This window comes from Talpa occidentalis, unplaced genomic scaffold (assembly GCF_014898055.3).
Source record: "Talpa occidentalis isolate TD23 unplaced genomic scaffold, MPIMG_talOcc4v2.1 talOcc4.3, whole genome shotgun sequence".
Taxonomy (NCBI): domain Eukaryota; kingdom Metazoa; phylum Chordata; class Mammalia; order Eulipotyphla; family Talpidae; genus Talpa; species Talpa occidentalis.
In genome coordinates, this window is record NW_023603184.1 from 99,398,723 (window position 1) to 99,417,792 (window position 19,070).

The 19,070-nt window shown below is 37.8% G+C and overlaps 1 protein-coding gene across 3 annotated transcripts in view; it reads left to right on the forward strand.

Annotated features, from left to right (window-relative positions):
• The window catches only part of B3GALT1 (beta-1,3-galactosyltransferase 1), a 495,516-nt gene that overhangs the window by 438,290 nt on the left and 38,156 nt on the right, over positions 1-19,070 (forward strand). For all 3 annotated transcript variants that reach the window (XM_054699829.1, XM_037523461.2, XM_054699828.1), the window contains exon 3: positions 16,517-16,616. The gene's annotated coding sequence lies outside the window, so the exon portion shown is untranslated. The remainder of the gene's footprint in view (positions 1-16,516; positions 16,617-19,070) is intronic.

Below are 19,070 nucleotides of genomic sequence, written 5' to 3' on the forward strand. Positions count from 1 at the left end.
TGCTCTTTAAAGCGCCGGTTCTCTGAGTCCTTCTCACATTCTGGAGGTCTGTCTCTACAGCTTAGAAATATTTCTGATGTTTCTTGAAATATAAATTTGCCCTTCTATGTGTGACACTAGTCCACCTCAATTATTTTTCAGCTTTGTTATCACTGAATAAGCTAAAACTTATACTGAGCCTAATGAATGTATGTCTTATTCAAATAATTCTAGTTTAATTTGATATTCTGAATAAAGAAATGCTCACTCCAAAACAGGTTGCCTTAGTACATAAAGTAAAATAATGACATTCTTTCTGTTGCTTCATTGTTTTGGTTAAAAAAAAAAACAAAACCCACAGTAGGCATGGCTGTACCCATGGTATATTTTGTGCAGCATTAACCAGAGCATTTCATAAACAAAGGATATGTTGAAAATTCCCACATTTAGCAGGCTCCAAGTTTAATTGACAGTTGAAGATTTTGATCCTTCTCTAAATGAACTAACAGGCAAAACAATGCAAAAATTTGCTATGTATCAATTGTTTTTCTCAATCTTGAAATGTACCCATAAGGCACTTAGTAACACCCCTTGATGTGACAGAAAGGGTAACTTCATTGTCACTATTTTCTAATTTGTTGAACAAATCCTTTTTATTTCTCACTTTCAAAAAGTTTAAGTTGGAATGCACTAATGTGATAAACTGTTGACTTTCATCCTGATCACCCAATTCCACAAAGTCAAATGATCAAAGACTAAGTTATTTCTTGCCTTGCTTTAATCTCACTGCCTCCATGGAAGAGTCAAGGTAAACAGTCACAAGGAGATCCAATTACCAATATCAAGATAAAAAAGAAATGACTTTCCTTTTCCACCTTTGAAATTATATATAGATTGATGTAAAATAATTTCAGAGCCTCAAGTACTCGCTCTCTGTTTGCAAACAATGTGTTCTGAGCAAGCACAGACAAATGAGGGAAGGAGGAGAGGTCAGCTCCTTCCTTCCTTGGTTTTCTCACTAAGCATGGTGACAGCTTCCATTATTAAACTCAACTTTCTATTGCTTCTCAATTGTTTAGATTAAAATTCTGCTGGCAATCTATAATGTGTGTCTTCCAAAGAACCTATGTAGCAGATGTATGGCTAAAAGGATTTAGAAATTATTAAAAGAGAATCAAAATTATAAGGTAAGATAGAAACAGTTTGATATTATATTGCTTCAGAACAGAAACCCCAGAGGAATTATATTCTGGAATTGTAACAGGGTGGTCCCCAGGAAAGGGGGAGGTTTCAGGTTCCCTGCCCCACCCAAAGGAGGGTGGAGCTGAGCAGGGAGAAAATAAGCTGCAGAGGAGACTGAGGCAGGAAGGAAGCAGGAGGCAGAGCCAGGAGACCTGGAGGAGGCACATGGAGCCGAGACACGTGAAGAAACTGCACTTGCCTTTTGGTCGTGGATTGGGTGACACAGATGTGGGTGAGAGACCCGTGGGGAGGTAACAATGGTGGGTTTTGTCTTGATTTTGCTCTTTTCCTCCCATACTTGTCTGGTTGTTTCTAATCCTTTTCTATGGGTCCCCACTGGAAGATGCTTTAGACTTGTGGCAGGCTTTGGGGCCTTGCTCTGGGCCAATCCTGCTTGGGTGGACTTTTACCCACGAGGGGATGGGTAACTTTGGGTGCTTGATTTAGAAACTATATTCTTTGTCTTTCCTGTATTGTTTACTAATTGTATTAAAGTTCCTTTTCATTAAAGTCTATGTTTTGTGTTGATGCAGCGGATGGCAGAACCTATTTAGAGCAGGCAGGTTTGCAGGGTCTGGGGTGCCCCTCTCCCTGCCCTGTAACAGATTCATCTGACATCAATGATCCCTTTGGAAAATTTTAATTGGGAGAATTAAAAATGGCTTCGAACAACACTCTTTCACAAATGGGCTGCTTTCTTTTTGTCCTGGTTAGAGCCATTGTTGCTTTTTTTACAGTTAACTCAGAATTGTGCCTGATTTAACTAAAATAATTGCCTGATTTAACTAAAATAATTTTACATCTATCTTAAAAATATCTCCCCCATTAAATATATTTTCTCTCGCTCCTATGGTAGTATTTAAGCAATTTAGTCAAGTCTTTGCATCAATCCATCACTATACTCTGAGGAGAATTATCTTGTACAAGCAGATATCCATGCCAGTTTGTTTCTTCATCTTTCACAGTAAACTGGCTATCCTACCTCAGGTTGACTTAAATTCCAAAGTTTTAGATCATCCACCCACCATCAGTCAGCATTATAGAAAACCAGCTCTCCAAGGTTTTCCCAGAGAGTTAACCTTGAGTTGTGAAAAAAGCAGATATTTCTAATAACAGGTTAAAGATGATTTGAGGGAAAAGGAGGGCAACTGATCAATCCATGTATTTATGTCCTAAAACACATGTTGATATAATGATCCGATTCCTTCTGGAACTGTCTTCACAAAATTTTACTTTAATATTTGTCCCTGGCCTTTTTTGAATTTGCTTTAACAGCTGGTTATATGAAAGATGCGTCAACATTTGGGGCCTCCCTGGTGGCGCAGCAGTTGAGCGCTGGGTTGCAAAGCTGCCTGCAGCCTCTGTAGCACCGGTTTGATCCCCGGCCGCCAGGCGAGGATTCCACATGGCGCTCAGATCTCTCCTGCCACCCGCTGCTCCCCTCACCAGTGTATCGTCACTCTGCCTGTTCTGTTTCCTGCTCTAGCTCTGGTGAATTCTGTCACCCTCCCATGCTTCTGACTGTACCCAGTGCTTGTATAAATAAAATCTTAAAAAAAAGAAAAAGAAAAAGAAATATGCGTCAACTTTTGGATAGCATCCATTATATAATTTATTCTTTGCTCTCCATGTAAAAAGTATACGATAGGGCCTCCCCGGTGGCGCAGTGGTTGAGCGCTGGGTTGTGAAGCTGCCCGCAGCTTCTGCAGCACCAGTTCAATCACCGGCCTCTAGGCAAGGGTCCCACATGGCACGCAGACCTCTCCTGCCGCCTGCTGCTCCTCTCAGCAGTGTACTTCGGTCCTTCTGCCTGCTCTGCTCCCCGCTCTGGCTCTGGTGAATTCTCTCACCCTCCCGCGCCTCTGACTGTACCCAGTGCTTGTATAAATAAATCTTAAAAAAAAAAAAGCCAATTAAAAAAAAAGTATACTATAGTTTCAGTCAAAAATAACTTTCTTTTATATTTAATAAATATGTAGCTAACTTGTCATGTTTCTCATTTTTTGGACTTACTTTCAGGAAGTTCAAATGCAAATCTAAAAAAACACCCTGAACTAGTAGCAATAACTCTTATAGTTAAGTTCCTGATTGTTTTATAACTTGTGTCTATTTTTTAAATCTTTTTTTCATTTGCCTTATGATTATACCTTCTGCTTAATGGCCCTGAATTCTTTGTTGAAAAGAAATACTATATAAGTAAATTCAAGAATTAAAACAGTCTTTTTTAGGTATAGTAGTTTTCTGGTTTTAAAGTATATGGTGACTTTTATAAAGAAATTATAATTATATATTTTAACTTTTTTTTTTTTAAAGATTTATTTATTTATTTATACAAGCACTGGGCACAGTCAGAATCGGGAGGGTGAGAGAATTCACCAGAGCCAGATCAGGGAACAGAACAGGGAGACCGACGAAGTACACTGCTGAGGGGAGCAGCAGGCGGCAGGAGAGGTCTGCGCGCCATGTGGGACCCTCGCCGGTGGCCGGGGATCGAACCGGCACTGTAGAGGCTGCAGGCAGCTTCGCAGCCCAGCGCTCAACCGCTGCACCACCGGGAAGGCTCTATTTTAACTTTTTTTCTGAGAACAGAATAAAGAAAAGGACATGATGGATTCACTAGACATTAATCAGTAACTAGTAAAAATGAAAACTTTTTTCTCTAGTAAACTAGATTCATGGAAATTGGAGGAACAATTTTGAAAGTCTATGAAATAGAAGATAGGTTTTGGTAATTTTTTCATATCATTTTACAAAATGCCATCTTTATAACAGAGTTGTAGTTTGTCTATATTTCTGACTCTACTTGCTATTGGATTCTTGAGACTATGACCTGTGCTTTCGTTCTTTCTAGTGTATTGCACAATACCTGATACATAGTAGGACTTTAATAAGTATTTTTGAAGGTTGAATGAATTTTCATCTAGTCAGAGGCATTCCTGTATGAAAAATATTACAAGGTGCTTTGCAATCTTGTGATTTCAATAAATGTACTCTCATTTTATGTTGCCATAGATACCGTTTCCTTAATATGGTGCTAGATGTAGTCTCTTGATTATATAATCACTTCATCTGTGAATGGGACATTAACCGATTAAAAGAAGCCTGCATCCAAGCATTTGCCTTGCCTTTGACAAAGTATACCAAAATCAACCTTTAAAAACAGACGATCATTTTTAGAAACCAAGAAAAGTTAATATAAATATATTGGTTAAAAATTTTTCTTTACTAAGGTTTGCTAGGTAAATAATTGTCCAGCAAATGTAAAGAGTTTGAACAGTTGTTTCAAATCAAATCAAAGTTTTGAGGAGTCATGCTTTCTGGAACACATTCAATGGCTTTTACTGTTTGTATTCCTTGTGCCTGGTGCTCACTTTTGTCAAACTGTGAAGAGATTGTAATCTCATTAAGAAATGAGGAGAAAAGTTTAAAGCAAATGTTAAAAGGGCAATCTAATTACTTTATGAAATCTGAAATGTGTATAAGACCCACAGACAAAGGTTCTTAGTTTTAATAAAATTTCTGACTTCAATAAAAGTTCTGTTAAGGCATTATGCATATACAGGAGACACACACACACGCACAGTTTCTCACTCTAGAATATAAGCGTCACCAGAGCTGGGATTTTTTTTTTATCTGTTTTGTGCAATGATGCATTTCCAAGTGCCTTAAATAGTGCCGGACACAAATCTATTCTCATTAGACATTTGCTGAATGAATATAAAAAGTTCATGCTGGGGGAATGATAGCATTTCGTTATTAGCTCTATTTCAGTCCAATAAAATTTTTCTATCATTTTATTTTATGGACATAAAATCACTGAGACAGGAAGCCTAGGAGGGACACACTAGCAGCTCCCAGAAAGTCAATGTTCAGCATCCTTGTCTGATGCCTTCTAAAATTGAGAATCTCAAGATTTTTATTCCCAAGATCAAATAACCTCTGGAGTCTTGTCTTATCATTAAATCAAAGGTTTAGGAGGAGTAAGCTGCCACCTGTACCATCCTCCCCCACATCCCATTATCATCCAATCTATTCAGTACCCTCCTCCTGATCCCTTTGCCTCAGATCAAAATCTAAACAGAACATAAAGAATATGCAAATACTAGTCCCAACCAAAAATGAAGGCAGTAAATACACTAAAAGTGTGATCTGCACCTCAGGTTCCCTAGCTATTCATACATCTCTGAGTCTTTGGAATTATTCCCTAGTATAAGAGTCCTCTGAAAACAACTTGACTTCACACTATTTAAATGCCTTTCACTTTCACAGAAGAGATTTCTTTTGAGGAACCAAAAGTCTGGCCTGCAGAAGAGCAGTTATCTGAATGTGACTTCTCCTGGATGCATCCTTGTAGGCCACATAAAGCTTAAACACACAGCTTTTATGCCCCAACGTAGGGGCCCTCTGTATTCTTAGCTTTGGGAGGTGGAGTCTAGAGAAAGCATTTGCAGAAAGGAGATATGATCTGGACCTAAATTTAGAATGATATGTGAAAAAACGATTTCCAAAAAGCCACTTATTGAATATATCCATAGAGGATTGTTTCTATGTGACAGAAATTCATCAGGGTGAAATGTAAACTAACCTATCAAACATATGAATAATGAGTTGATGTACTGTCTGACATACTGAATTATCCAGGCTAGATTACATAATCATACTGTGGAAGGAAACTAGATGCATTCTTCAGTACTCCACTGTACCCATCAAGGTTTAAGGCTCTGATTAGATCCTAATGGGCAAGAGTTAAAACAAAGTCAGCTGGTGTGTATTGCTTCTAAATCAAAGAACCCATCAATCAGGAAAATCACCCCATCTTGTTTGTTCTCCTTTGATTGAATAAGAAAAATCATTGTAGAACTTGGAGAAAGAAGAAAAAATGTTGACATACATAAATAATGTCTTCCAGACTACAGTTGAGATTTAAAGATATCATTTATGCACAAAATAAAAAGTTGGAGTGCATCTGCTATTTTCATGAAACATCCATAAAGGATATAAATGTTTTTATTTGGTATGATGAGCTACCTGAACATCATGCCATAGTACAACATGAACATACATAATCGGGTAATTCAGCATGGCAGCATTTTTTTTTGACAGAATGTAAAGTATTTTAGAATAACTTACTGTATTAGCCATTGTTGCATGAAATTTGCTACAGCTTTTTGAGTTTCAATGCACTGTAAATAGCACATGATCCCTACACATCCCTAACACCAAATACCAGCTCCCATTGAATCATCATGGGCAGTAGATACCATGAATCAGCCAGCTGTAATCTCCTCCTGGTGTAGGACAGAGTGGGATTTCATAAATGCTCCCCAGGGTGTCCTAACACATGTTCAGTAGCAGGAAGCAAGAATCATTTTCTCTACATCCAGGCAGCTCTGTCATCAGACACAGTTTGGTGGGAATATCCTGTAGCACTGTGGCCCCCAAACACATGGACATGTTGATATGACAGCTTGCACTGCAGTGTAGTGTGCAACCTAGTGCCCAGCAGAGGGCTGTGTCATGTGGTGAACATAATTGTCAAGTTTGGAGGATCCTCCAAAGTTACACGGAGTAAGTAATTCTCAACATCCTAATGCAAGCCTGCTGGAAAAGAATGTGTGCCTGAGAGCCAGGACCTCGCTGGGCTCCAAGGAGAAAGTTTCTTTCATTTTGTGGGATTGGTTTTATTTTTAATTGTTATTTAAAATATAAAAGTGATGTTTGAACTTAGGTTGTTGCAATCAGTTCAAACAATAAAAAGGTATATAAAATAGAAGGAAATACCTTTGCACTGGCTGCTCACATGATTTTAGTCTTGTCCCAAGAGGTAATGACTGTTAATTATTTTCTAAATGTTTTTATTTGAGGGCTTGGCCTACACATGTGAACTTAATGTAACCAAGTGGCTTAATGTTTCTTATAATAGGAATCATTCATAATTGAAAATCCTGTCTATATCTACCCGATCCCAGCTATATTCTGTATTTCTAGTAAGTCACTATTTTATCAGTAACTCTGGAAATACGTTATTACTGCAGTGCATCTAATATGGGAAGGAGAACTTCTTAACATATAAAGCAGTCAAGTTGCTCAGCTCTTAGACTTCATGGATTGAAAAATAGTAATAACAAAAATCTACAATGAAGTCAACGATACTTTGAAATGAATTAGTACTCTTTCTTATCATAGGGGCATATATACACATTTTTAAAATGATAGTACTTACATGTACAGGTCATTATTTATTTAGGCTTCAAATAATGATTGGTATGCAGATGGATTGTTGAATCAATCACTGGAAGAAATTCATTTATCATTGCTGACCACGTCCACCCACCCCCACACACACACACACACACACACACACACACACACACACACACACAGTAGGGAAATAGTAGTATCAGATTATGGAAACTTTCTGCTAAGCAGAGTTTACTTAATGTAAATCTGTAAAAAAAAAAAATCGCACCGAGGCAATATTGTTCAAAATGGGTCATCATTTAACTTTTAGATATTTATGTGTTTTGAAGAGCAAATAGATTTTCTATTCCAAAATAGCTCAATTATGTTTTGATTGCAGCATCAGATTTTCTAAGGATCTTGGATCTCAAATACTGTAATCATTTATATATAAGTTGATAATTGCGTTACAAAAATAAAAACTGTTGATGTGCTGGTGCTGTAGTGTGGGCACATGTGATGTGTGCTTTCAGCCTAGGGATTTCACAACGCACTCAGCTCTATTGATTGTGGGAAAATGTTTCCTTCTGCCTGATTTCAGGTAGCTGCAGTCTTCCAAGTAAGAGGAGGAGGCATGGGGCCTGTCCTTCGGAGGCCTCCTGGGGGGGAGGGGCTCGTGGCTGGGCTTAGAGCAGTTCTCCTATCTCTTTGCCCTTTGGCATGTTGTTTTGCTCTGCATTCTTGCTGTCATTCACTTCCTAAGGAAAGATCTCAGAAATAAAAGAACTTTCAGTCCATTTCTCCAAAAAGTCTCCCAAGAAATACCTTTTTTTAAATAAAGTACACTCTCAGTGACCCATTTATACTCTTGGTCTATCGCATGTATCATGGTGCCTTTGAGTGGTGAGCAGTTCTCTACGCACTTAGCCCCATGAAAGAGTTGCATTTTACTTTAATGGAGGCATATTTCACGGGTCCTTTTGTATTTATTACCTTTTTTTTCCAGGGGAGACTATATTACAAGAAGTACACACACTGTTGCCCTGATTTGTGACTTTTCTCAAAATGGTTCTTTTATTTTTCACTGAAAGAGAAAAGTGAACTGATTGCTTTTTAGGAGCCAGACCAAGGTTTTGATAGAAGGAACAGATGGACTGCTTAAGGTACCATATCTTTGGGGTTACTATTGCACTAAATTTAATGACTAAAGGCCAAACCAGGTAATTCTTAATGTAACTTCCAACTGTAAAATTGATCATTCCAGCCATCTGTGTACTACAGGGCACATCTTTGTTTACTGCCTCAAGTTTATGTAACATTCAGCTAAGCTCACTGAGCTTAGTAGGACCCACTTCCTAACCTACACAAAGAAAACAACACACAGACCTGAAGGCAGCTTATCAGATAATTTTTAATAGAATTCCAGAAAACTGCACATATTGCCACGGTGGCTGATTGTTATCCTGGGAGAAAAATAGTTTCTTTTCTTCGTATCTTCTGGTTTAAATGTACAGCTTCCTCTTGTGAAGAAATCAGGCAAAAATAGTAACTCAAGAGGAAAACATGAGGATGTAATTCATTGACCCTGCCTTCATCTCCAGAGTGGGCCCCGCAAACATCAGAGAAATTCAAGGCAGCAAGAACAGCACGCAGCCCAGGGGATATTACCATCAAAGGAGTAAGGTGTACGGGCTCCCAGAAGTGAACAGGGGATTCTGGATCTCAAAACTAGAAAATAAAAAATATCATTAATTGAACTATTAGAATAACAGATATGAAACTGCTTTCGTGTCCCATAGTTGCTATGAAAATTATAAGCTGTTTATGAACCTATTTCTTAAATGTCTGACATTCATATTTCATCCTTCTATGAACTTAGTCTACAGGCTTTAACTACCTTTGTTTTCCAAATAAAAGGATTTGTGTTCTTTCACATGAGTTTTATCCATTTCCCTGGGCCTTTTTTTGTAATTGTGTTACTTTTTATTGAATCATTGCTGTATATGAGTTTGGGATGTAGGCTCACTTTTCAGATGTATGTTAACATTTTACATGCACTACCAGAGCACCCAACATACTCCACCCATTCCGGGCCCCTTCCAGTTTTGCCCACCACTCCCCACTCTCCCTCTCGGATAGCCTAAGTTATACAGTCGTATTTCTAATATTGTTTTGATTTAGTTTGATCTGTCCCATTGTTTTGTTTACATTCCACAAATGAATCATCTGGTATTTGTCTTTCTTCTGTTTCATTTAACATAATCCCCTCTAGTTCCATCCATGTTTTTGCAAATGGCAAGAATACTTCTTTTTGTATTTAGAGTTCAGCAGTATGCCATTGTGTATACCACATCTTCTTAATCCATTCATCTGTCTTTGGGCACTTTGTTTCCTTAATATGGCTGCTGTAGCCAGTGCTGCAATGAACATAATAGTATATATATATATATATATATATATATATATATATATATATTATTGTTTTTGCATTCTTCAGGTAAATACCTATGAGTGGAATTGCTAGATTACATGGTAGATCAGCATTTAATATTTTGAGAGCCCATCATAATGTTTTCCATACAGCCTAGATCAGACTACATTCCCACCACTGTGTACCAGGGATCTTTTTTCCTTATACACTAGCAAATATTTCTTGTTCCTGGATTTTTTGACATGAGCCATTCTCACATATATGAGGTGGTTTATCATTTTAGTTTTAATTTGACCATTTCTCTAATGCTTATTGGACTTGTGTGTTTCTTATTTGGAGAGGTGTCTAGCTTCTCTGTCCATTTTTTGATTAAGTTACTTGGTTTTGTGGTTGTTGTTGAGTTAGATGAGTTCTTCATGGATCTTGGATATTAGCTCCTTGTCAGATGTACGGTTTACAAATATTTTCTCCTATTCAGTAGTGTATAGTTCTGTCACTTTTGCTTTTGTTTTCCTTGCTGTTGGAGTCAAGTCCCCATAGAGATCTCAAATCCAGTGTCTCTGAGTGTCTGGCCTATTTTCTTCTATGTATTTTATGGTTTCAGGCCTTCTATTTTTGTTGGTTGTGTTTTTTTTTTTAATTTCTTTAAAGGATATTTCTTTTTTTAGATTTATTTATTTATTTATACAAGAACCAGGGTACAGGCCAGATGCGCAGGAAGGTGAGAGAATTCATCAGAGACAGAGCAGGGAACAAAATAGGCAGACTGACAAAGTACACTGCTGAGGGGAGCAGTGGGCGAGACAGGAGAGGTCTGCCGTGCCATGTGGGGCCCCTTGCTGGTCGGCTGGGATTGAACTGGCACTGTAGAGGCTGCAGACAGCTTCACAGCACTGCGCTCAACCACCTGTGCCACCAGGGAAGACCCTTTTTTAATTTTTTAAAAAATTATTTTAAATGTTTTTTACATCTTTCTTCATTTTTATACAATGTTTGCTTTATCATCTCGGGTATAGTCCCTATGGAATTCCCACCACCAATTCACCCCTATACCATCACCATAGTCCCTTGTGCTTTTCCCACCCCCGTTTTGATCGAACTCCCTCCTCCCCTCCTGCAAAATGTCGCTGTTTTATAGTTGCCTGTTGATTTTGATTTTTACTATATATTATAATTATTTTTCTTCTGGCCCCTTATTTGGATCCCCTACATTCCCCCTATAAGTGAATGGTTTCAGGCCTTCTATCCAAGTTCTTAATCCATTTTCAGTTAATTTTGTGTACAGCATGAGATAGTAATCTAGTTTCATTCTTTTATATGTGGCTGTCCAGCTATCCCAACACAATTTGTTAAAGAGATTTTCCTTTCTCCAAAGGAGTTTTGCCTCCTTTGTCATAGGTTAACTGTCCCTATAAAAGTGGGCTTATTTCTGGGCTCTCAATTCAGTTCCATTGGTCTGTGTGTCCATTTTTATTACAGATTGTTTTACTGTCCAATTTTATTCTGAATTGTTTTGATTACTCTAGCTTTGTGATATAGTTTCAAATCTGGCAGTAGGATACCTCTGTTGTTCTTTTTTGGTGTCCAGGACTGTTTTGACTATTCAGGGTCTTTTATAATTCTATATAAATTTCAGTAATGTTTGTTCTTTTCCATTGTTTGTTCTTGTACCATTGAAACTTTGATAGTGATTACATAGAATAAAACTCTTTGGGAAGATAACCATTTTTACAAGGTTAATTCTTACAACCTATGAGCAGGGAATATCTTTCCATTATTTTGTGTCTTCTATTTCTTTTAACAATGTCATATAGTTTTCATTGTCAGGTCTTTCACCTCCTTTGTTAAGTTTATTCCTAGGTATTAAATTCCTTTTGATATGATAAAAATGGGAATCTATCTTGATTTTTTTCTCTCTTAATTTGTGGTTTGTGTATAAGAACAGAAATTATTTTTGGATATTGATGTTTTAGTCTGCCACTCCGATGTACTGATTTATTATTTCTAATCAGTTTTTTAATGGAGGTTTTAGGGTTTCCTATGTATGTTATCATGTCACCTTAATTATTTCTTTCTAAATTTGGAATTCTTTTATGTCTTTCTCTTGCTGATCCCTCCGCTAGAACTTACAGTTCTATGTTGAATAGTAGTGGTGAAAGACAGCCTTGTCTTATAGCCTTATCTTAGAGGAAAAGTTTTCAGTTTTCCACTATTGAGTATGATGTTAGCTGTGGGTTTGTCTTCTATGGAATTGGGCTTAAAGTCCCTCTGGTTATCTGAAATTGTTGCTCTCCAAAGTAAAACAAGGAAACTCCTTTGTAACCATCTTGGTCAGGTCTCTCTCCATTTCCCTGTTTATTCATGACATACCTAAATTGATCTGTCTCACAACTTAGCCAAGGTATAGAAAACACTTTCATAATGGTAACTATAACTCCCCATAACTTTGGAAGATCTGCTGGGGAAATGTGCCCCATTTGGTAACATGTGTGTTTTCTTTTCACATTTAAGTGCCTATCAGTAAAAACTTAGGTTTAGAAAAGAGCTTTATGTTTCAGAAGAAAAAGTGTACTGCTCCTATAATAGGCCTTTTGCTTGCCTTGCTAGTTCAGTAACTTGTGTTGGTCTTGGAATAAAGAAATCCCCGTTCGGTATTATCCATGAAGGCCAAAGTAGGAATTTTCCATAAGTCCACACCTCCTAACCTCTGCAGGATCTGCTTTATGTTCTCTGCATGACTGTCTGGTCAATACAGCTCTGGCATCTTCACCAAATATACCTGGGAATGGTAGGCAACCTATTACATCAGGAAGAGGATCATTTTATAGGCACAAGTCATATTAAGATGCTACCCATTGAATTAAGACATAGTATTGCTGCTTTAGCTGTTGGTGGGGATTATATTTGGGCTGTTTGTTTTATTTTGCTGTTTTTGAATAATACTGATTATTTGTATAGTCACTGGGTTATTTTCTCATCCATTGTCTCTATTGACAGAATTCACATCCATTTCTAACATGGCTGATCTAGAATAAAATGCCTATAAATAGCAGAAGGAAAAATGCAGATCAACTGCCCACAAGTGGGTCCAACTCAATTCTTATTGGCGCTAACTTGTTGCAGACAGTCTACGTGAAAATCAGATGCCATGTTCCAATTCCATGAGCTTACATGGCATGCTTTATTCTAACCATGCTTGTAAGATATACTGAACATGACCAGAAAGGTCCAGGTAGGCAGTGGATGATTCAGTCAGTATGCAAGCTTTACAAAATCCCTTTGCTCAAATGCCCTGGAATGCTCTTAATTTTCAGAACCAGTTTCTGCCTTCTATAAAGTTAGAGACCTAAAGCTATAGCTGAAAGGTTTGTTAGTTAAACAGAAGCAGAATCTATTCCATTGTTCTGTGTTCAAATATTATATAGGTAAATTTTAGGTTCTGCCCAAATCATTTGTGAACAACTCATTTATAAAGGCCAAAATTTTATAAGGTACAATTAGAGTATCATTATTCATGAGAAGTATCATGAAATCATGTCAAACCTTCAAAAGAATCATGGCATATCAAATACTGGGAATTTCTTACTTAGTAAGACTTTAAAACAACTCAAATTTTCTTCATTCCTCTTTAAATCTGCAGGACCTATTATTTGAAGTTTGCGTAAAAGGAAAATAAAAATAATGTTGATCTATTGAAAGACTTAGCTTAGATGTATTTCAGTCTTAAAATTAGGGAAAATAGACTATTTTTAGGGCTCCATCCTACTATCCCTTAGTCTCACAACAACCCCTCTTTGATTAACAAAAACATTAGCTGCTTTCATATTTTACAGTTAGAGCAAATGAAGCTATTGCTCTTAAATATCAATATTCTGAATGCCTTATTCAGGAGAAACACATGTGAAATGTACAGAAACACACACACAGAATATTCAGGGTCTTCCCTCTGTGCTTCAGTATCTCTGTAACTGCATTATCTGAATATTATCATCTCTTATTTCCAGTTTCTAGTAGAAAACCACATTATAGGAAACACTCAACATAGTTTTATTGAATGAAACAATGGATATTATAGGAAAGTAATTAAGAATCCAAACGTGGCCCTAGCCCTATTTCATCATGTCATCTGCAAGTAAGATATTGAGAGAGAGAGACTAAGCTCTTTACAAGTACAGGGACCTGTGTTACGTTGTGATGTCATATTACCTTTGGGACTCAAAGTATCACATTTTTTTTTTTTTAATCTGCCCATTTTGCTGCTTCAGATTCCCAGTTTGTTTCATTTTTTAATGTCTGTGGCTCTAATGTAAAGTGTTGAACTGCTTTTAATTTTCCTGCAGGCAGCACTTAGTTTTAGTTAATTTGATTTTAGTTTTTTGACCTTTGCTAGTTTCCACAGATAGTAAGAGCTGTTTTACAGTTGCTGAGTCAGCAGAGAGGGGGCAGGTCCTGGAGGGGTCCAGCTGCTATTGTGAATATGCTGAGGAGTGGTGGTGGGGGGGGGCATGAAATTTGTTCTGTTCCGCTTCTCCCTCCTTTTTGAGGTTCCAGCTCTGAGACTCTGCAGTCTGTGTATGCTCTGTGCAGTTTAAGAGGTCAGATTCTGTCCTGGGGAGATGGGGGGGGGGCGCTTGTGGGGTGGGGAGAGGCAGAATGGGAGTGAGGGAGGATCCTTGGGGGGTGCTGAGGGGGGTGGGGGTGAGGAGTGTGGTAGGAGTGTGGGAGATGTGGTAGTGTGGGGGTGGGAAGCGGGGGGTACCCTCCAACAGTACTGTCTTTATTTTTCTGGGTACCCAGGCTGCAGGCAGCACCCCAGATCCTCCCCATGGGTTTACCCTCAGTTAGGGGTGTGACCTCCACACTGTTTCACTCTCTCTTCCCCAGATCCCCTGGCTCAACCGGCAGCCCATCTGTGTCCCCTGCCCCCAATCTCAGCCTCCTGGAGTTTCTCCACACCTACCTCATGTTCAATGCCTTGAGGTCTGTGTTTGCCTCTGATGTTCAAGGGGTGTTCCAGTTTCATCCAAGCTTCAGGACTCTCTGGGTGTAGTGTTGCTGTTACTGTTAGATGATCTTCTCAGGAGCAAAGCTGGAAACCTCCTCTGTCATCATCTTTGCGATAACACTCAATATTTCCAAACCTCAGGTATCTTTATCAGAAGATATGCTCTGATTATAAGCTTTGGCAGTAGAAAGGTTTGCCTCACTTCCTGGGAGAAAAGACCTCACAGACAATGAATGATCAGAGGATGATCTCAGAGATAGATGTAAAACTCTTAGCTCTGTCTCTCCCTCTGGGAAAAAGAAGATCTTGAACACAATCCCTGGCTAGAGTTCTCAGGACCAGCATGCTTAATAGTCTCGGAACATGGTGTGAATTTAGGAGCTGAGGGATGTGGAATAAGAACCAGCACATTATTTAAATCATGCCTAGGGGAAACAAGAAATTTCTTCCAATTAGCTTTTTTAAATCACACTGATCACAAGGCTGGGATCAGAAAAATAGGATGAGGTATCCTTGTGTGCCATATCTGACCTGTATCCCTTAGGAGTCTAACGCCAGTGACTCACAGAATTTATCTTGATAATAATTAGTTAGCTAACTCAGCTTCTGTTTTAGTCTGTCAGTTTTTAAGCCCTTGGTCACAAGTCAGAACCAAATGTAGCTAGATGATGGCGTGAGGGACTCAAGGTACAAATTCCTTTGTTGGGGCAAAGAAGGCTGTAGCAAAAGTGGGGAAACTAATCTCATGTCCAATATTATTACTATCTAATTCTGTCACTGAAATACTTCGTAGTTAACTCTGGTGTATGTGGACACAAAACAAATGGGTTTCTTGGACATCAGTTGCCCTGGCAATATTCCTCTTACCACATGAAGCTTAAAAAAAAAAAGAGGAGCTATTAATGAAATGTAACAGAATAATATACTAGAGTAACTATAATTTTTAGGTGTGGTAAAATTGTAACAGATTAAAATGTGGGTGACAAATTTTGAGTGTAGGCTTATTTCCCCAGAAAAATACAACATTTTACATAGTCAATTTTCAATTATCCATCCAAGGAGAAATAGCAATAATGGCAATTATCCAAAAGAGTAGATAATGAACAAATTCATTTCTATTTGACTTTGAAATATTGTTTTGCATGCTAAAACCAACATTTGAGTGTGGATGCCTTTTATATTCTAGAAAGTTGTGATGCCTCTAACTTAAATACTGAAATCACATGTTAGAAATCAGACTGAAAAAAAAAGGGACTGATACTTTTCATCTTATTTTAATTTTATAAAATACATGATGTATTTCTGACTTCCCTGAAAATCTGACATTGTGGCATTATGGGGCCTGTTTTTTCTTTAAGGCATCAGTGCAAACCATTAGTGCAACAGTCTCCCTTTTCAGATACCTCCTCCTGCTTCCCCAATGCTACTTGGCCTGTATACCTTAGGCATTTGGGTTTGCAATCCTGGGAGCACTTCAATCCTCCAGGTGGTCATTTATTTATCCTTTGTTTCCTTTGATCAGCTTCTATTCAGCTTTTACCTCCAGGCCATAGTAAGCATTGTACTTAAAGCCTAAATGCAAGTCTATTTGTTAAGCAATAGAATTCAGTCTTCATTTCTAAGACCCTGATTAAGTTATATTGTTCCTAAAGTTTTCTCTCTTCTTCATGTCCTCTTAGGATTCTGCAGTTTGCTAAGCAGCAGATTCTCCTGGCATGAACCACTGCAAATCTCCTCACCACACAGAGACCATCTTTTGTGTCCTGCTTGGCCCAGCAGGTAGGAGAAACGCCCACTATTCAGGTAGCCCATCACTGTAGGGGAAAAAGGCAGCAGTTCTGTGAAATCAGAAATTAGCATCTAAGTACTAAGGAGTCTAGCTGAGTAGGATTTGAAGAATGTTAGGGTTTTTTAATTAATGTTTAGTTGTTTTAGTATATAAAATGCCCTTGTCATTAAAGCCTTATTCCTGAATGACAGAGTAGAAAGAAATTAATAGCTAAAAAAGAGTCCGTTTTTTAAAAAATTCATATTTGTAAGTGTGTATGAAACCTTTGACTGATTTTAGTAGTGGCCTCTTTGAAGATGAAATATTGGGGAACTAAAGATATCCCTTGGTGACCTGAGGCCATGCCTATTTAAAAATCCATTTCTCTAAGGCCACAGCTAATTGATTCTTGAATCTTCTTTGCTGAAATAACCTTGTCCCACAGGCAATTGTACTTCAATTATTTCTTATTTCACTAGAAATAATAGTATTTTGTATAGAAAATGATGGAAAAATCATATAATGTATCTGAAATAAATGACAATTAAAATGTTTTTACTTGAGGTAATAAAAAGTGGGACAGATAGTCAGAATATGCCTTTCCACACTAATTTTTTGCCCTAAGTAGTGTACTAAATTTCTAAAAATAATCGCAGTCTTTCTGGAATATAACTCAAAAAAAAAAGCACCCAAAAAACAAAAAAACACCACACACTAATATGAGGAAATTTGAATCATTTGAATTGAATATTTTTATCTTTCCTGTCATCACCTCTGTAATTTGGGCCAATGACTTAATCTCTCTAACCTACACTTTCCTTACCCTTGAAATGGACTGTTAGTTATTTCAGTATGCCTTTTAAATACCAGGCTGTTTGATAATAAAGGACAACTGATAAAGGAGGACAAGGAGTATCTGAGATAACTGCCTGCAAGCCAATGTGCCAAAAGTAAATTCAACAAAAGGCTGGTTCACCAAGTTCTTTTCATGTTTTCATTATTTACAAAGTTTACAGCAATTTGCACTAGGTATGTTCTTTTTCAGCACCTTTGGAGATTTCTGTGAGATTTTAGTTGATAGCTTTACAGTTTGCGTCATAACAGCAGCTGAAAGGATACCCAGTTTGCCTTTGCCTTAGCCTTTGCCATCACATAGAAAGGATCCACTGATGAGGAATGGCAGGAGGCATCAGCACACAGGCAAAAGAACCTAGACTGAGATGTGCCATGATTGCCATAGGCTCCTCCAAGTTCACGACAAATGTATTCAGAATTTAAATATATTCGGCAGTGACCATTTTTAATAACTATTTCATAGAATTAGCCTGCTAACATGACCTTTCCTCTCCAAGGTTTATTAGCCCAATAGTGGAAACAGATTTAAAATAAAATAACTCAATAAAAAATACAATTACAAATTGTGATAGGGTGTGGAGGAGTGAACAGCTGGAGCCTGCTTCTAGAGGGTGGTCAGGAAGGTGTGAGAGTTGAGAACTGCTCCTATTCTCGTCCCTATGGGGCAGATTGTAGGACAAAATTGCCCTCATCTCCCTAAGATTCCATGAGGCTATGGGATTTGGTCCTGCCAATGAGTTGTTGACTGGTTTCAGTATCAAAATGTGGCCAATGTGGCTGGATTGTAAATCAGGAAAAAAAAAAAAAATCACTGTCTTTATAGTTCCTTCTATCTCTAACTCTTACCTGTCCTGGCTCCAAGGTTGTGGGGTATTTGTATTCCTGGCAATGCTTTCAAATAGATTAAATAGCTTGACTCTAAAAGACTTTGATTTGATTTGCTTATACAAATGAAACTCTCACATTTTCTCTCTTGCCTCTGGATTATCAACATTTTTATCAAGAACTTTGCATATGTGCCGTTGATGTGGTAATGCAATCCTAATACCTTGTCAAGAGTTGAGGGTCTGGTCTCTGTCCTTTCAGTTAGTACTGAAATGCAGGTGGGTTTATAGGCCATTGATCTGAGATTTGGGATAGGAAGCCCACAGCATTTTACAATTATAATATGTAATATTGTGTAGTATCAATTTCTAATATTTCTAATATTCTGGCTATAGAATCTAGGAAAAAGACCATTTTGGAGCTCAGTTGTGTGGGGTTTATTATACTCCTTTTAGTGTACATGTAGGAGAGGTTGTCTTTTGCACTTAAGATTTTCTTTGAAAATAAGAACCAACCAGTAAAAAAGCAAATTGCATGAGATGCAGTTTATATTCTTTGGTAGAAAAGAAGAGCTGAGTCAGCGCTCTTGAGATTTGACAACTAAGGTATTTCTTTATCCTTGACACCCAAGAGATAAAGCCACTGATACTATAACTGCTTTTATTGAAGTTTGGTAGACTTAGAGGAAGTACATCCATCTGATATAAGTCATTCTTGTATAGTTGTTAAAGTCTTAAGGATTTCTATTGAGTTGAATTAAATCCTTCTTAAGAAAAAGAAAGTAG